The following is a 19,338-nucleotide window of genomic DNA, read 5'->3' as shown; positions in this document are numbered from 1 at the left end:
TTTGGAGTGATTTGGAGATTTATTTTTTCAGTTCCACCCCCCTCCCTTGGGAGTGATTTTCTTTTTGGTACTCTTTACTTTTGATTTTTGTTATCCCTTTCCTCCTCATGGAGTGATTTTTGCTCAAGGACAGATCCTTCTCCTCGGAAAACCTAGTCCTCCTCCTGGACTTCGAGAGCACTTTCAAGGCTGATTTAACCCTAACCCTAACCATGTTAAGAGGTCATCTCTGTGTATAATGAAACCTGCACTGTGTTCTCTGAGTCTGAGTCCTGTTTGTAGTCCCAGCCTGGCACCCATATTGTTTTTTTTATGTGATTATTAAAGCTTTTCCTTTAATAAAACATTTATGGGTGGCACGGTGACCAACTAGTTTGCACATCTACCTCAGAGATCTCATGACCGGCGTGCAAATCCTGGCCTTGCTTGTGTGGAGTTTGCATGCTCTCCCTCTGCTGGTGTGTAATTTCTGCGCACTCTGGTTTCCTCACACCTCCTAAAAACATGATTGGTCAAATGTTTGAAGACTCTTAATTGCCCGTAGGTTTGAATGTGAAGTGCTTCTAGGGACACTTACACTAATCAGATGACAAAAGCAGCTGGTGTCAATGACTCTGCCCACCACAGTGAAATGCAAACAAGTCTCGCCGGACGGTAGGAGACTGCATGGCTCTAAAGGCAAGCTTAAAGGCCAAGTGTTATCCCTATAAACATTCTAAAATAGATATTGTCATGAAAAATACATATAACATTATTCACTTCAATGTCTATACGAAAAAATAAATGTGAGTAGAGAGCGAGTCATCCATGTGCAAAGTTGCACAAGTGTCATTATACGACATGCAAGTGGTCGCCATATTGGCTGCATCCTCTGTCCGTGACGTCACTCGGACATTCGCCAATGAAAACACGCGGTGCACCCTAACTATGGGAGACGAACACGCCCCTTCTGACACGGAAGCTCTTTCGAAAAGGAGAACACCACACAACCGAGTGAAGTTACCGGGGCAATATTACACTATTGTTTCGAGCCATATTCAGATGATATGCATTCACGCCCAAACCGCCTACCGTCCGATCCACTTCCGCAGCAGAGATGAGCCATCGCGGCTCATCGCAGCCGGCCGGTGTGGCTCATTTTCGGCGCCAAGGTGGCTTATCTCTGAGCCGAGGCGTGCTGCTTTAGGGGTTCTTCACAGCCGCCGCAGTGCGCGATGAACAACACCGTCGAGCTGGGACGCTTTACTATGTTGTCATCACACGCAGCCGAGTGCTGCATTGTGGCAGCGTTCTTCAGCGCTGCCACCGTCCGGGAGCCCTTGCGCTTGAAGCTGTCATGATCCTGCCGCTTCAGCACGAGCTGTGCGGGTGCCCGTGCGGCTGCGCTAATTGGGAGGCACACACCTGCGCCTCATGCGGGCTGATCATCCCCTGTATATATAGGACCCGGTGACGACTGGTCCTCCGCCAGTTCGTTGAGCTTTATGACCCGTTCCAGCACTCTCGTATTCCTGATTGATCCTGTGCGTACCGACCTTCGTCCGTTCTCCGACCAACCTTGTAAGCCTGACTCCTTGAGACTTCTGCCTGCGTTGATTGTTTCCCCGTGTACCGACTCCTGCCTGTCCGCTCATCTGTTCTCTTCGCCCGACGTCACAACTACCGCTGCTGCACCGGACTGCCTGCTCGATCCCCGACCTCGGCATACAATAAACGTGTCTCTTCTTGAACTACCTTGCGTCTTCCGAGTTCCTGCATTTGGGTCCTTCCCCCATTTCTGATGGGACGTGACAGAAGCGACGTAGTAGCCTGACGCCATCCAACGCGTACATTGACACATTTCGTACGTGGATCTTTTGTTACGTTATGAGAAACAAATTACGTGGTCCGTCCCAAACTATTATTTTTTTTTAGTAGCTGTATACACACCTACCTGTCATTTGGAACCCACAATTCTCTTGTCCCCTGCACCCGTGCAATCCATTTTTCACGACGAACCGGGTCTCTTGCAAAGTTATGAAGGGTTAATCCATCCTCCCGAGTGTTCGAGCAATATCCAGCAATGCAACGAGCCGGCATTTTCCCTAACACAAAGGAACAACGAGCTACCTTCCCGGAGGTAAAACTAATGGAAACAAATTAGTCCACCTGAGGGCGGGTCTGTCCTTTATGTCACTTCCTGATTCTTCTCGAAAACAAATCCCTCGGGAGGATTTTCGTGGCGGGAGTTACAAAAAGCTGTATACGTCAAAAATATGTTTTGTGGTGAAAAAACGCATGGGTCCATGTCAGCTGTCGTTTTTTTTCATTAATAACATACTAAAAATCATGCATTTCATGACAGTGGCACTTTCAGGATTTGTGTGGTAGCTGAGTTTGCTGTACGCATGTTAATAAACCACAACTTAAGCCAGGTGTTTGAGAACTTACTGGGAGATTATGTTGGTAGGTGATAAATTGCCTTTTTTCCCCCAAAATCTCTCTACCTTTCCTTCTTTACAATACGTGACAACAACACATAGTCCTTGGGTGAACATATTGAGGGAGGCTGAACCTCAGGGCTGAATCATTAACTGAAAGAGGGAGCACTTGAATGATTCTGTGAAAAAGAATTGATTGACTCAGTGAAAGAATCTTTTGAGTGAATCTTTTTGATGAAATATTTCTAGTGCAGAGAAAAAAAAAGGATTGCTGAATTCCGAAACCTTGATATTCTGATAGATTCCGACCTTCCGCCCTGTGACGTTTAACCGTCATATCAAATCATTTACTAAAACTGCCTTTTACCATCTGAAGAACATATCTAGAGTGAAGGCTTACATGTGTCAATCAGACCAGGAGAAGTTCATCCATGCTATAATATCAAGTAGACTTGACTATTGTAATGGTCTTATGACTGGGCTCCCATCAGCATCAGGAATAAGCATTTAGCTATTATGCTGGGGAAAAAAAATAAAAAAAGTTACCAATAGAGGTGGACATCAACCCAAAGTGTGTGTTTTCAAACCCAGATTAAGAAATCTTTTTTTCTCATGCATTTTAGAGTACTTCCACTTCTCTGTGATATTTCTTGCACTAAGAGCTGTTTTAATTGTACTTTTTCAAATGTTATGTATATGAATGCTTTTAATCATATAAAGTGCATTGAGTTACTTTGTTTTTGAGATGCGCTATACAAATTAATTTGCTTTGCTTAGGTATTCCGCAGACTCAGAACTGCTGTGCCCCTCAGAACAGAAAAGAATCCATTTTAATCATCACTTATCCTGGTCAAGGTCGTGAGCCCCAGGAGCCTGTCCCAGCTCTCTTTGGGCCAAAGGTGGACTACAACCTGGACTGATCAACAGTTCCTTGCAGGGCACACATGGACACGGACAACCGTTCCCACTCACATTCATACGATCACTTAGTGAGAACATTGCCAGTTAACAGTTTATTAGTACATGTTTAACTGAATGTTAAAATTCTACAATGGAAACCAAAAGCCGTATATCAACACCCAGAAATGCTTCTTCTCTGTGGCCAAGATAATATGAAATGGACTGGCGTAAAGTGGAACAGTTTGCTCTAATCTGACAAGTCCACATTTTTGTATTTGGAAATCATGGACACATTGTGCTCCTGGTAGAAAGAAGTAAAGGTCCTACCTGATTGAGATCAGTGGAAAGTTCAAAAGTCAACATCCGTAATGGTATTGGGGTATGTACATTTGCATTAACATAGCTAAAACTGGTTAAGGAGCTAAAAAGCAAGGTGGGCACAAATAGGCATCTTAAGGCCTCACTAACAACCTTAACTACTTTTCATCCTTCACAAAAACAAATGTATCTTTGATGACTCAGCTATTCTGAAAAGCATTGCTTTCCATGGGAGTGTTAAACCGAAGCATATCGCAATTTAATAATGGTTACTTGAAAAAAGACCTGAACAAAAAGTGGCACTGGGAAAAAAAGTTTTCTCTCTCTCTTCTCTCTCTCTCTCTCTCTCCATTCTGGTTAAACCTGGCAGTGTTAGAATTAAAGGGGTTCAAGAGAAACTGTGGTTTTGTTTCACAGCAGTGTGATTCAGCCGAGGATTACCATAAAAGGAACCCAGAGCTATTTCATTCATCCCCCAGGGTTCCTTATGGAGAAGCAAAAATGTTGGTGGCGGTGGGGTAGGGTGTGGGGGCTGGAATGAACAACCTCTTTGATGTCACATTGGACCATTGCTGTTTCCCAGTGACTCGGGCATCTCGTCATCATCATCACTGGGCACAAGCTATTTAACTCGAGCTCCTTTAAATTGGGATTGGTTACATGAATGTTACTTTTTTTTTTTTTAACTACTTTCTTTATACAGGTCTTGCTACTAGTCAAAATTACAGTCTACATTCTGTTACGTTTGTCTGATGACAACCACGGGTAATTCTATTGGAAATATATCCCGATGATAAGATTTGTCAGTAGTTTGGTGGAGTTTTGCCCAGTTGAATTTCTTGTAATCTAGTTTGTAGATTAGCATCCTTCTTGGGTACTCACAACAACGACCGCAAGTCATTGAGCAACTCAGTTTTGGCTGTTGGATCATGTACTCATGGGCATTTCCATATTCTGATCTTTGAACATTTCAACAATCTTGGAACAAGGCAAGCGTGAGGCTTAGATTCTGGCAGTTTAACCCATACTGACCTCACAATGAATCCTGCATGAGCACCTGAATACGTCTTAACAGGACCGTATATGTTCAATTAAATTAAGATAACTTAATAAATACATCTTACCACCACCTTACCAGAGAGGCTGTGGAGTGTGATCCCCCTGAGGTTGGAAGACACTCTCCGGTCACCCTTCTTGAAAAGGGGAACCACGAACCAAATCTGCCAATCCAGAGGCACTGTCCCCGACGTCCATGCGATGTTGCAGAGGCATGTCAACCAGGACAGCCGCACAACATCCAGAGCCTTTAAGAACTCTAAGTGAATCTCATCCACCCGCAGGGCCTTGCCACAGGGGAGCTTTTGAATCACCTCGGTGATCTCAATATTAGAGATAGGAGAGCCCGCCTCAGAGAACCCAGACTCTGCTTCCTTATGGGAAGGTGTGTCGGAATTGAGGTCTTCGACGTATTCTCCCCACCGACTCACATCGCAGGTCGAGGTCAGCAGCGCCCATTCTCACTACACACAGTGTTGACGGTGCACTGCTCCCCCCTCCTGAGATGCCAGATGGTGGACCCGAATTTCCTCGAAGCCATCTGGAAATCTCTCTGTGGCCTCACTGAACTTCTCCCATGCCAGTGTTTTTGCTTCAGACCCTTTCAAAACTGGATTCTGCTTGACCAACCACTATCCATCAGCTGCCGCAAGAGTCCCACAGGCCAAAAATACTCAACAGGACTTCTTCAGCTTGACAGCATCACTCGCCATTGTTGCCCCCCAACTGGTTCAGGCATTGGTGCCACGAAAGGAAGCGACCACCTTATGGCCATAGCTCTGGTCTGCTGCCTCAGCACTGGAGATGTGGAACATGGTTCACTCGGACTCAATGTCCCCCACAACCCCCAGAACATGAGCTAAGTTTCTCTGGAGGTGGGAGTTGAAACTCCTTCTGACACAGAGTCTGGCAGCTGTACCAAGCAGATCCTCACTAAAGGTTTTGCTCTGCCACATCAGACCGGCATGTTCCCCGACCATTGGAGCCGACTAACGACCAGGTAGTGATCAGTTGACAGCTCCGCCCCTTTCTTCACCCAAGTGTCCAAGACATTCCGTCGGTCACGTCTGATGACACATCACAGTCGATCATTCAACTATGACCTAAGGTGCCCTTATGCTTGAATATGGTGTTCGTTATAGACAATCCGTGATTACCAAAGAAGTCCACTAACAGAACATAACTTGTTTTCTGATCGGGGGGGCGTTCTTCCCAATCACACCCTTCCTGGTCTCACTGTCATTAACCACATAACCATTGAGGTCTGAATAATGGAATCCCCAGCGGGAGCACTCTAAGACCTTCAAAATAGGTGGGTACTCTGAATGGTTCTGTGCTGCATAGGCACAAACAACAGTTAAGACCCGTCCACCCCACTTGAAAGTGGCGGTAGGCTACCTGCTTGTACACCAGGGTGAACCTCAATGTACAGGCGCTGAGCCAGGGGTCAATAAGCATACTCACACCTGTTCAGCGCCTCTCACCGTGGGCAACTCCAGAGTGAAAGAGAGTCCAACCCCTCTCAAGAGAACTGGTATCAGAGCTCAAGGCATGTGTGGAGGGGAGCCCGACTATATCTAGTGAGAATTTCTCGACCTCACCCCCAACCTCTTGACTACATACACCAGCTTAGGCTCCTTTCCTGCCACAGAGGTGACAATCCATATCCCTAGATCCGATCCCTATAGCGGGGATCGGATCGCCAAAGTCCCCGCCTTCGGCCACCACACAACTCAAAAACCCACACAGGGATGGAGAGAACATGCAAACTCCACATAGGCGGGGCCGGGATTTGAACTCCAGTCCTCAGCGCTTTGAGGCCAATGTTCTTCGCTCCACCGTGCCACTACTTTTATCCCAAGGATCACAATCATAGAGATTCTAGATTGACTTCCTTTTCCCACGAGGGACAAATTTGTCATGGGTCATAGGCCCATGCTTCAGCCACAGCACTGAGCATACAATCCAACTTTATGGCAAACATACAGTTGATATGTGTGAAAGGTGAAGCTCATTGTGTTTAAGTTGGGTGACAGAAAATACATATGTTTAGTTTAGTATTTACATGTTAGTGTATATGGATAACAATAGTATGTTTATGTAGTGTTTTTGTAGATCTCACTCAAAGACACATTCCAACGCTATGCATTATTCATTCATACCCTGATGGTGGTAAGTAACCTACTTTCGTAACCACAGCTTCCCTGGGGCCATTTGACAGAAGCCTGGCTGACATTTTACACCTACGCAGCCTCCGACCACCACCAAACATCCAACCACATTCATTTGTAGGCAATTTGGGTTAAGTGTTTTGTTCCACGGACACAACGATGACATGCACTTGGGTGGGGATATGAACCAGCAACCTTCTAGTCGCAGGGCATACTTTAACTCTTACCCTCAGCCCCACATTGGCCACATTAGGTCATGGTTTTGTGTTTAACGCTTGTTCAAGTGTTCATTCTGGGAATTTTATGTGAGTTGTCACTTCCCTTGTTTGGCCGACATATGCGGACGTCGCAAAAGAGGTAGAGAGAAAGAAAGACATCAACAAAGATGAGAGCATACAATCATGTGGTGGTCGTACAGTAATATGTTCAAGTTATCTACTGCTGGTTTATAAGCCGTATACTGCAGTTGACTTTACATTTCACTATTTGTTTTTTTAACTTTGCATCGTCATCATCATCGAAAGAGGTAGAAAAAGGTAATGAGGCTATTTTGACAAAATAAGGAGTAGAGTTGTTTTCAAATGTTGGGTGTAAAATTAAAACATTGTCAGTAAAGTGGTACAGGTACATGAGAAATCTAGTTAAATACAGTAACAAAGTATTTTCCCTCTATAACTCCAAAGTAGTTAGTATTTCTACTTAGTTACTTCCCACCACTGTCTCAAAGAATGGCTCAGACTCAACAAGAGGTGTAAATAAAAGTGTAACTTTTTATTTGTTACAAATAAATAAAGACAGAGTATTTTTACACTCATAACAGAATCATGGTTCATTTCAGACCATCTAACACTTATTAAATGTGAAGTGTGTTTAACAGAGTGAATGTCCATGTTAATAAAAAGGAGTTTTAGCTAAACTTCAGCTCCATTTCTAATATACTCTTGAGTTTGTTGGCCATGACTTAAACCAAACTAGGGTTTGTGTATTTAGCCACATGATGCTCAGATACAGTCAAAGGAAAACTCATTAGGGCTTTGGGTCGCCAATACCAACAGTACAGGGATTGAAAATGGAAGGAAATATTATATATTGTATCTAAATTGCCCCTAGGTGTGATTGTGAGTCCAGGTATTTGTCTCAATGTGCCCTGCGATTGGCTGGCAACCAGTTCAGGGTCTACACCGCCTCCTGCCCGTTGACAGCTGGGATAGGCTCTTGCACTCCCCGTGAGCCTAGTGAGGATAAGCGGCAAAGAAAATGGATGGATGAAAGTCCTAAATGAGACCCAAAGCAAAATCTCACAGTGCGAGCGCTTGTCTCATGAAGAACGCTTTAAGAACTTGCTGTAGTTGGGTGTGATGCGGGAAGCACAGTTAAATAGGCAGAGAATGTTTGAGTCTTGACTTGTGGTCAGCACAGCAGTACTCGCTGTACTCAACAGGAAATGACAGAACTCTGCACAGTGGCTAAAAATAAAGGCTGTTGTTAAGAGAGAATAGCGCCAGGGAGCCAACGGAGAACAGCAAATATAGTTTCAATTAAACCGCAGTCTTAAAAAGTGACTGTTATTGAAAAGAAAAGACCAAATGAGTACTAGAAGGAAGAAAGAGGAGTCGGGGTGATAGGATAATATTCCTGAAGTTATGGTGCAGAAGCCGACTTGGGCGTTTCCACCCTGATATTACGTTTGTGAACAAAAGATGAAAAAAGGGGGCAGCTTTGAAACTCACACTGACACCAATGCCACTGCACACTATAACACACACACACACACACACACACACACACACACACACACACACGCACACACACACACACACAGCCTGGCACTCACCAGCGGCGAACTAAGAATGGAGCACTCCTTTAGCTCTGCTCACGCAGTCTGGTGTGCTGAAATTTCCTGCGATGAAAAAAGTGATTGGGAAGATACCGATTAAAATGTGTGAGGAAAGGGAAGCGTTTGCCAAGCAACTGCACACATATGGTATGACAAAGGCAGAGGAGTGGATGGAAAGTAGTTTAGTGGAGAAGAGAAGCGCAAGAGGGGGACTGTATACTTTCCTTACTAAATACTACCCATTTTTAATGGTTGGGAGGAAACACATTTTGGCTTTATTTGCTTTCCCTCCTTTTTCCCATTCTGTTTTCAGTTAGCACGCAGCAGTGCTCCCTCGAACTCTTCCCAAACTAAAAGCTATTTCCTGATTCACTCCCTTGCTCATATAGTAATTATTCTTTTTTCAGCCTTTTCTCCTCCAGCACTGCCCGTTCTGTACTCAGGGTGACATCACAGCCTCGATGGGGCAGCCTGATATAAAATGTTTGCAATAGGCCAAAGGTCACGACTGCTCCCAATTTTCATACGTACTTAAAACCATGTTGTGTTCAACATTCAAAGAAACAAAGGTGTTTTTTTTTTTAAAACCCTTTACAATGTCTATTTAATCTGTGTGGCAGTGTTCGGGATAATTTTTGACCGGGATCTTTAGACCCCTTAAAACAAATTCAAAGATTTGTTTCTAAATGTGTTATACTTGTTTTAAGATGATTGCTGAAAATGTGGAAAGCCTGAGAAGTACGTAAAAATCATTTGTGACGATATATCATCCATGAGTACTTATTTCAGCATTTACTTTTCCAGATTTTTGGGGTCGTGTGAAATGGAGCTCAGTGATGCACCTTGGCCCCAAAAGGATTCCCCAACTCCCCCACTATAATCGGCACTTGAGCGCCTTCGTTTCGATCTGTAGTTATCTAGTGTAGTAGTGACGCGCTACTAGCTACGTCCACACTGAAAAAAATACATCTTGCCTTCACATAGTCCACTGGCTGCTTTAGATCGCATTGCTGTCGGCCTTGAATGGACATATGTCACACAGACAACGACGTAAATGCGAGGAAGGGGGTTACAAAAAAACAACTGTCTGACTTAACAGCAAGCATGCGGACCGGGCTTCGGGCTGGCACAGCAGTTTTAGAATGCTTCAATGTTAGTTGTGCGGGCTCGCCCATCAAGGAGAGAAGGTTGATGAGCAAGGTGGGGAAAAAACGTCACATGCTAGCCAACGTATGGACAGGGGCGGCTTTAGAGCGCCTCATGGTTGTTCCATGGAAAAGACCTGCGATTTAGTGGGATATATTCTAGCCGCTGGAGTCTTAAAATGTTTTTGTTTTTCAAATGTAGTTTTGTGTGGGCATAAGAAAGACGCTAGATAATGGAGCATCCTTTTGTAGTACTGGTATTTGATTGACAATTGACAGTTGAGTGGGCGTGGTTTTAGCATATTTTAAGTGACACGCCCACAGCAATTGAGACCGGAGAGAACGTCTTGATTTTTTCACAATTTATATATTTGGGGATTTTTTTTTTTCATCATTCAAATTCGGCAGGTTTGTTGGCGGCATGATGATTCAGCTGGTAAAGCGCTGGCCTCACAGTTATGAGGACACGGGTTCGATCCCGCCCCCGCCTGCGTGGAGTTTGCATGTTCTCCCCGTGCCTGCGAGGGTTTTCTCCAGCTCGAAACAATAGAGTAATATTGTCCCGGTAACTCCACTCAGTTGTGAGATGTTCTCTTCATCGAAAAGAGCTTCTGTGTCAGAAGGGGGGTGTTCGTTTCCCACAGTAGGGGCCACAGCGATTTTTCAATGGTGAATGTCCAGGGTGACATCACAGGCAGAAGAAGCAGCCAATATGGCGACCACTTGGATGTCGTAGGATGACACTTCTGCAACTTTGCGCGTGGATGACGCGCTCTCCGCTCATATTTATTTTTTCGTATAGACATTGAAGTGAATAATGTTATGTGTAGTGTTCAATTTGATATCTATTTTAGAATGTTTATAGAGATGACACTTGACCTTTAATTGGACACTCTAAATTTCCCCCATGTATGATTGTGAGTGTGGCTGTTTGTCTCTATGTGCCCTGCGATTGGCTGGCAACCACTTTAGGGTGTACCCCACCTCTTGACAGCTGGGATAGGCTCCAGCTATCCCCGCAACCCTCGTGAGGATGAGCAGCAAAGGAAATAGATGGATGGATGTTAACTTGTCTGTAGTAGGTTCAATTTGCGAGATAGTTTCACTTAACATCCACTTTAAGAGTTATACTGTAATTTCTTTATAGGAAAACAATGCAACAGAAACTCAATGAAACATCCATCCATTATTTGAGACACATATCCTCACAAGGGTCGCAGGATCAATGAAACAGGCATTCATGTATTTGTAGAAAGTCTTTATTTGGTAAATGTGTATCACAGTAGTTCTTAGAGTATATTCTGTGATTTCAAACACGTCACATGCAAAATGTATGGGGCCATTGTTAAAGGCTTTCCCATTATCATTATGAATGACTGCATTGTTCACATACACTGCAACATTATTTTTTGAAAACAAATACTAATGTGCTATTAAAGCTAATGTTGAGACTCCACAACCGCATAGCATTAATCGTGTACTGCATCCACGAAACCTCTCTCTCTCTCTCTCTCTCATTCTTTTCTTTTCTCTCTTCTCTCTTTCTCTCTCTCTCTCTTGTGCTCTCTCTCTCTCTCTCTCTCTCTCTCTCTCTCTCAATACTTGGCTCTTGTCTTTCCATCTGTGCGCCTCTGTCCCTGTTCCAGCTGTTCTGGGTGTGGCTGCTGCTGCTGGCACCTAAAGAAGCCGGCTCTGCTGGAAAGAATTTCTGTGCAAATACAAACCCCAATTCCTATGAAGTTGGAATGTTTTGTAAAATGTAAATAAAAACAGAACACAAACATTTATGTATGCTTAATGTACAGTTTTACCCCTATACCAGATACGTGATGGACTGGCACAATTTTGTTCCAGGTGTCATTTTTTTCAGATGAATCATCGAGCAGTGGTGAAGTTTGGATAATTGTATAAAATTTGGATGTTTGTGAATTAAAGAAATCTACAGTAGGGTCAAAATAATAGCAGTAAAATTGACTAAAGAGTCTGATCCACATTTTCAGTATATTCAATTGGTACATGTCAAACAAGTTACCAGTAGGTGCATTAGATTTTCAAAAAAACATTCATGAAATACACCCTCTTAAAGGCCGCTGACAGGAAAAGCATGATTTTTTTATGTCTTTGATTTTTTTTTTTTTTAAAGGTAGTTGGAATGGACCCATCTTTTTTTTCACCACACAATATGATTTTGACGTACATGATCTTTTTTAACTCCTGCTATAGCAGGTAGCCCAGCATCTTCTAAATGGTGCCTGTACCAGTGTGAAATCTGCAGATTATGTTGCAGGCAATATGGCTTCTACTTGGATGTCGAGTGAGACTTCCACAACTTTGTGCATGGATGACACGATCTCCACTCATATTAATTTTTTTATATAGACATTGAAGTGAATAATGTTATGTATTTTACATGACAATGTCTATTTCTTTAATGTTTATAGGTATGTCTGTGGCCCTTTGAAGCTGTGCAATTGGGCAATTTGTTCAAAGGGTTGTGTTTGGGGAAAAAAAAAAAGAGCAGTGTGTCAAACACAGTGTGTTCAATCAGTGAGGTCATCAGTTTTGTGAAAAAACAGGTGAGAATCAGGGGGCCCCTATCTAAGGATGAAGCTAGTAGTTCTTGAACATGCATTTCTCCTTGCAAGCCTGTGGAAAATGGATACTCCAACACATTGTTCATAAGAACAGCGTACTTTGATTAAAAGGTTGATTGGAGAGGGGAAACATTGTAAACAGGTACAAAAAATTCTAGGCTGTTCATCTAAAATGATCTAAAATTCCTTAAAATTGGAGAGCAAAATGAGAAAAACATGCGAGAAAATGCAAGAAAAACCATCAAAATGGAGAATAACCAGAATGGCAAAGGCTCAGTCATTGATAAGCTCCAGGATGATCAAAGACAGTCTGGAGATACTTGTAAGTACTATGACAGTGAGAAGACGTCTCTGTGAAGCTAATCTGTTGACAAGAATCCCCCGTAAAGTCAACCTGTTCAAGAAAGGCCTTATGCAGGGGAGGCTGCAATTTGTTATAGGACAAAAAAGACAAATGTTATAAGATGTTGTGGACTGATGAGAGTAAAATTCTTCCTTTTGGATCCAGGGGCCACAGACTGCTTGCGAGACAAACCCCAAACTGAATTGGAGCCATAGTACACAGTGAAGAAAGTGAAGCACGGTTGTGCTGCAGGCATCATGACATGGGCATGTTTCTCCTACTATGGTGTTGAGCTTATTTGTCACATAACATGGATCATGGATCAGTTTGCATATGTCAAAATACTTGAAGGGGGTCGTTATATTGCCTTATGCTGAAGAGGACACCCCCTTGAAATGGGTGTTTTAACAAGAGAGTAACCCCAAACACACTAGTAAACATGCAAGTCTTGGTTCCAAACCAACAAAGTTAATGTCATGGAGTGGCCAGCCCAATCCCTGGACCGTAATCAAATCGAGAACTTGTGGGGTGGCATCAAAAATCCTGTTTCTGTAGCAAAACCAAGACATGGAAATAAATTAATTGTGAAATGTCATCAAGGAGTGGAATAACACCTGAAAGGCACCACAAGTAGATTGAGTTCATGGCACACAGATGTGAAGCAGTATTAAAAAATGTGGTCATTCAACAAAATATTACTTTTGTGATTCAAAGGACTGGTAAATCCTAGAAACTGAAAATTTTGTACAAAATAGTTTTGAGTTTTTAAAGTCAACAGCAGACTACTATTTTTCTAACACACCCCTTTCAACAAATTGCCAAATTGCACAGCCTTAACAATGTGTAAATCATGAATGCTGGGTATTGGTTGGTTTTCTGAGACTCTAATGCACATAATGGTAACTTGTTGGACATGTACAAATAAAAAAATAGTGTGAAAATGTGGATTAATCTGGTTACTCACATTGGACTGCTATTATTTTGAACAGTAATGTACACTTAGATGGAAAAAGATGACATGCTGTAGCGATCCAAAACCGGACAAGCCGAAAGGAAAGGAAAAAAGAAGTTGAATTGTAACAGTTCTTCAGCCATTGAAGGACAAAACATTATACTTATTGAGAACTTTGTAACAAATGAATGAGGTGATAAGGATATGGTAGACTGTGATAATAATACATGGAACTTTGTGAACTGTTGTAGCACTGAAGCTAAGAATTAATCAGTCATTGTCCTACCAGTCCCAGCCCTGGCGGTGCAAGTCCCCTGCACACCTGCGCCTCATCGGGGATAATCAACCCTAGTATATATAGGATCCAGCGGACGGTCTGGCTTTGCCAGACTGCTGCCATCCATGCCTCGTTCCTGCACTTCCTTGTTCCTGATCCTGAATCCCTGTGTACTGACCTCCACCTGTTCTTCGACCAACCCCGTAAGCTTGACGCTCTTGATACTGCTGCTCTCTCTGACTGACTCTCCGGCTTACGACCTTGTAACAAATAAAGACCTTCCTTTAACTGCCTCCTTGTCTACTGAGTCATGCATATGGGTCCACACTGGAGTTCTGGTTATGACAGAACGATCTGGCCACAACATGGACCCAGCTGAGTCAGAAGCCCCCCCCCTCTCTACAGTTCCAGGGCAGATGCCTGGCTGAGCAGGAGACTGCCCTTCACGTTACCAACCAAAGAGTTCTCGAGATCTTTGGCCGATTAGAGCCATGGAGGTGCTGCAGCAGCTACTACAACATAACCTATATGTCAAGATGGAAAAGTGTGAGTTTCACCGACCTTCCGGCACATTCCTGGGATTCATCTTGGCCGAAGGACAGATCCGCATGGATCCCAGTAAGGTTGACTCTGTCCTCCAATGGCACCATGCCCACCAATCACAGGGAGGTGCAAAGATTCATTGGATTCGCTAATTTGTACTGCAAGTTCATCAGGAACTTCAGTTCCATAGCTAAACCCTTGCACGCCCTCACTTCACCCCGCAATTCATTTGAGCACGATGTGACCTGCCAGGAGGCCGTTGATAAATTTAGGTCGAGTTTCACCAGAGCTCCACACCTCATCAGGCCAGATCCAGAGAAGCAGTTTGTAGTTGAAGTGGAGGCATCAGACTCATGAATGGGAGCAGTACTCTCCCAGAGGTGTGCAAGGGATGGGAGACTTCACCCGTCCGCCTTCTTATCTAAGAGACTGACTCCGGCAGAGCGGAATTATGACGTGGGTGATCGAGAATTATTGGCGGTCAAAACGGCGCTGGAGGAATGGAGGCACTGGCTGGATGGATCGCAAGGGCAAATTCTGGTCCTTAATGATCATAAGAACTTGGAGTACCTGAGGACCTCCAAGAGATTGAATGCTCACCAGGCCAGGTGGGCACTTTTCTTTACTCACTTCTGTTTCACTCTGTCCTTTTGTCCAGGCTCGAAGAATGGCAAACCGGACGCACTATCCCGGATCCATGAAGGGAAGCGAACGATAGCCCTGAGTGTTCCTATACATCCGGAGGCCTGCTTCGTGTTCGGTTTCACTTTGAGATTGAGGCACAGGTAAAGGAGGTCCTAAGGGACTCTCCGGGTCCAGTCGAATGTCCTTCCGGTTGTCTGTTCGCAGTACCCTCGCAACGGGGAGACGTCATGGTCCTGCCGGTCCCAGCCCCGGCGGTTGCACACCTGCACACCTGCGCCTCATCGGCTTGAGAAAATGTACACATTCATGTAACACAGTAGTCAACATAACCGGTACACTATATTCGTACATGAAAACGAACTCTGTGGCCGACGAGTTATTCCTTAATGTTAGTTTTAGTGAGTTAGTTTTCGTTTTAGTTTTGAAATTACAAGATTTAACGGGACGAGCCGAATGAAAAAGAAGTAATAATTTACTAGCTTTAGACCAATATTGAAACATAGTTTCCAAGAGGAGTCTCTGAAAGAAATTAGAGTAGTTGAAGTCTTTCCTTTAGTTGACAACTCCAACCAATCAGATGCAGATTTGGCCAGGTTCCTTGCGTTGAGGAGGAAAAAAAAAACGAATGGGGGAGGGGAGGACAGTCATCTGGACGATTCCTTTTTAACCTTCGCGCATTGGCGAGGTTTCTTTCGTTGAAAAAAAAATGGGGGATGGTAGGAAAGTCAGCAGGACGATTCCCTGTCAAAACATCCAACATTCCAAGTATGGAAGTAAGTGTATGTGCCACCAGGATTCGAATAAAAAATGCCAATTTTTTTTTTTGTTAAAGTCACATTGTTATTTCAAAGTGATCACATTTTCAATAGCTGTATTTAAGTTTAACTTTTCAATGCTAATAAATTCTCCATCTAAAGTAATTCAACAGTTAAAATTCAAACGCAATATTTTCAGTCTCCTGAGAGTCAACTGGCGACAATTCGCTGTCTGAAATTCACCGTCTAAATACAGTGTTAGGAACTCTTGTTACCTTACGCCCCACCGTCCGCTCTTAAAGGGATACGCTCATTATTACAGATGTTACAATACAAATATTAAGTTTCTGCAATTTTGAAATGTGATTCAACAAGTGACGCGTGAGTGGCTGTTACATCCAATGCCAAAATTCACATCCGTATCTATTGACAAGGACTGCGTCCTTTTTCACTGCCCACCACTGGTGTTTGATTAGCAACGTGGGCTGGGGAACGTACAGCAAAGACGAGCTAAACACTGCTTGTTCATGCTCGACAATAATGGCAAAAAAATAAAAAATAAAGTTATTTTAAGATGCAATGACTGTCGGAGTATGTATATCCAAATAGAAGAAGTGGTGAAACGGGAAGACATGTTCTGTCTGTCTGTTCTTGAAAGGTCTGGTCTGAAAAATGTTGTGAAGCCAAAGTAGAAAGCGAGTTTTCAGAAGGAAACACCCCCAAATCCGTAGACAGAATGGAACCTGGACTACCTCAAGCGTCACATTCTGCACAAGTTATTTGAAACCAGTTAGAATCAAACGCAGACGTAAGATCTTGGATTGGTACTTTGTTCAAGAAGCACACCAAAGACTGAGAAAAGGAAATGTTCTTTTGCACAATCTACAATCGCTCACTAACTTCAAGCGATGTTCACCCCCAGTAGAGACAGAAATGGGCTATCCCACAACCTAAATCATGGGTGTCAAACTCAAATTCACAGTGTGCCAAAATTTTAAAATGAACAAATGAACCTTTTAATATGGAATCAAACCATTGGGTGGCAAACAGTTCAGGGTGTAGTTCCCCTTTCACCCAAAGGTGGCTGGGATAAGCTCCTGCACTCCCACGACCCTTGTGAGGAAAAGCATCTTGGAAAATGTATGGATATATAAAAGTACAATTAAAACAGAGAGTCCAAGAAATATAATTTAAAAATGTAAATACTCTAAAAAGCATCAGTGAAAAAAAAAAGTTTATAACCTTGATTTAAAAACATTCACACTTGGGCCTGATATCACCTCTGTTGGCAATTTATTCCATTTGTGTGCAGCATAATAGCTAAATGCTGCTTCACCATGTTTGCTTTAGACTCTTGTCCAACATTTGGTGTGAATCTGTTAATCTCAGAGTTTTACTGCATTTATACTCCATCAGCATTTCTTTCATGTACATACAATTCCTGTGCATCCTGTAGGCCAGTCCCAAGCCCGGGTAAATGCAGAGGGTTGCGGCAGGAAGAGCATCCAGTGTAAACCTGTGCCAAACATATATGAGCCTTCATGACTTCCATAAGTGATAGGTCGTGGCTCGGGCTAACTACGCCCGCCCCCGGCACTGTTAATTTGCAAGGCGTAGGTAGAAATTTAGGTAAAGTAGGAGACAAAGACAAAAAAAGAGGAGGGAAGCGATTTAGTCGGCAAAAGAAGAAGCATGCACTATGTGTTGGGACTTTGAATGTTGGGACTATGACAGGAAAAGCTCAGGAGCTAGTTGACATGATGATTAGGAGAAAGGTTGATGTATTGTGCACCCAAGAGAGCAAGTGGAAAGGGAGGAAGGCTAAAAGTTTAGGGGCAGGGTTTAAATTCTTTTACCATAGTGGAGATGGGAAGAGAAATGGAGTAGGGGTTATTTTTAAGGAAGAGCTGTCTTAGAATGTCTTGGAGGTGAAAAGACTGGTCCTGAGCATCCCAGAGAGAGAGAGAGAGAGAGAGAGAGAGAGAGAGAGAGAGAGAGAGAGAGTTGTGATTGGTGCAGATTTCAATGGACATGTTGGCGAAGGAAACGGGGGTGATCAGAAGTGATGGGTAAGTACGAGGAGCACGCAGGTGGATTATATTTTGTACAGATGATGTAATCTGAAGGATGTTACTGATTGTAAGGTTGTGGTGGGAGAGTGTGTATCTTGACAGGATAGGATGGTGGCGTGTAGGATGACTGTGGTAGCAGGTAGGAAGATTAAGAAGACAAAAGGTGGAGGACAGAATCAGGTGGTGGAAAGTTAGGAAGGAAGAATGCCGTGAGGCCATTCGGAAAGAGGTGAGACAGCCTCTAGATGGACAGGAGGAGCTCCCGGAAGACTGGAATACTACTGCCAAGGTTTTCAGAGAGGCAGGCAGGAAAGTACTTGGGGTGCCTTCTGGTAGGAAAGGGAAGAAGGAGACTTGGTGGTGTAACCCCAAAATACAAGACGTCATCCAAGGAAATAGATTAGCGAAGAAGTGGGACATGGAAAGGACTGAGGAGAGGCGGAAGGAATACATTGAGATGCGACGTAGGGCAAAAGGTAGAGGTGGCGAAGGTTAAACAAGAGGCATATGACGACATGTACACAAGGTTGGATATGAAAGAGGGAGAAAAAGATCTCTACAGGTTGGCCAGACAGAGGAATAGCGATGGGAAGGATGTACAGCAAGTAAAGGTGATTAAGGATAGTGATGGAAATATGTTGACTGGTGCCAGTAGTGTGCTAAGTAGATGGAAAGAGTACTTTGAGAAGTTAATGAATGAAGAGAATGGGAGAGAAGGTAGAGTTGAAGAGGCAAGCGTGAATGACCAGGGAGTGGCAATGATTAGTAAGTGGGAAGTTAAAAAGGCAATGAACAGAATGAAAAATGGAAAGACAGTTGGTCCTGATGACATACCAGTGGAGGTATGGAAGCAATTTGGAGAGGTGGCTGTCGAGATTTTGACCAACTTATACAATAGAATACTAGCAGGAGAGAAGATGCCAGAAGAATGGCAGAAAAGTGTGCTAGTCCCCATTTTTAAGAACAAAGGCGATGTTCAGACCTGTGGCAACTATAGAGGAATAAAGATGACGAGCCACACAATGAAGTTATGGGAAAGAGTAGTGGAGGCTAGACTCAGGACACAAGTAAGTATCTGTGAGCAACAGTATGGTTTCATGCCGAGAAAGAGTACCACAGATGCATTATTTGCCTTGAGGATGCTCACAGACATTGTGTCTTTGTAGACCTAGAGAAAGCCTATGACAGAGTACTAAGAGAGAAACTGTGGTGCTGCATGCGTAAGTCTGGTGTGGCGGAGAAATATGTTGGAATAGTACAGGACATGTATGAGGGCAGCAGAACAGCGGTGAGTTATGCAGTTGGTGTGT

At 43.6% G+C, this 19,338-nt stretch overlaps 1 long non-coding RNA gene across 1 annotated transcript; it reads left to right on the top strand.

Moving 5' to 3' along the window:
- The first annotated feature begins 14,129 nt into the window (after window positions 1-14,129).
- Window positions 14,130-16,101, top strand: LOC133510203 (uncharacterized). Its single transcript, XR_009797544.1, has 3 exons — window positions 14,130-14,216; window positions 15,215-15,341; window positions 15,406-16,101. It is a non-coding gene; the product is annotated as an uncharacterized LOC133510203 (long non-coding RNA).
- The last annotated feature ends 3,237 nt before the right edge of the window (window positions 16,102-19,338 follow it).

This window comes from Syngnathoides biaculeatus, chromosome 12 (genome assembly GCF_019802595.1).
Source record: "Syngnathoides biaculeatus isolate LvHL_M chromosome 12, ASM1980259v1, whole genome shotgun sequence".
NCBI classification, from domain to species: domain Eukaryota; kingdom Metazoa; phylum Chordata; class Actinopteri; order Syngnathiformes; family Syngnathidae; genus Syngnathoides; species Syngnathoides biaculeatus.
Note: the sequence above shows the minus strand (reverse complement) of the source record. Positions and strands in the feature narration are given on the sequence as shown.